Source organism: Etheostoma spectabile, chromosome 8 (assembly GCF_008692095.1).
Source record: "Etheostoma spectabile isolate EspeVRDwgs_2016 chromosome 8, UIUC_Espe_1.0, whole genome shotgun sequence".
NCBI classification, from domain to species: domain Eukaryota; kingdom Metazoa; phylum Chordata; class Actinopteri; order Perciformes; family Percidae; genus Etheostoma; species Etheostoma spectabile.
The window spans coordinates 17,982,736-17,983,094 of NC_045740.1; the positions used below are offsets into that span (position 1 = coordinate 17,982,736).

Genomic DNA, 359 nt, shown 5'->3' on the forward strand with positions numbered 1-359 from the left:
GCAGGGCCAGGGATTGAACCACCAACCTTCCGCTCTACCACAGCTACAGCCGCCCAGGTGGATGATTATTTTAAAACTGGCACGCCCGCTTCGCTAAAGCACACACCTGCTTTAAGTACGTTGCACGCTGTCCACAGCTGTATGCATTCAGTACTTTCAATGAGCACAAGATTTCACAAGTGTGACAACAATAAGTCGATGACTAGTCTGGCCACACAGCATTCTGGGATGGGTGGAAAACGGGCTCTGATTTATTACCGTTTTCTTTAAACCAGAGATGGCAAAAGTACTCACTTCCCGTACTCAGAAGTACAGATGTTTGTGTCAAAAATACTCTGGTAAAAGTAGAAGTACTGATT

General features: G+C 45.7%; 1 protein-coding gene across 2 annotated transcripts in view; it reads left to right on the top strand.

The window, feature by feature from the left end:
• The window catches only part of LOC116693762 (peroxisomal succinyl-coenzyme A thioesterase), a 10,596-nt gene that overhangs the window by 8,067 nt on the left and 2,170 nt on the right, over positions 1 to 359 (top strand). The gene's annotated exons all lie outside the window — the stretch shown is intronic.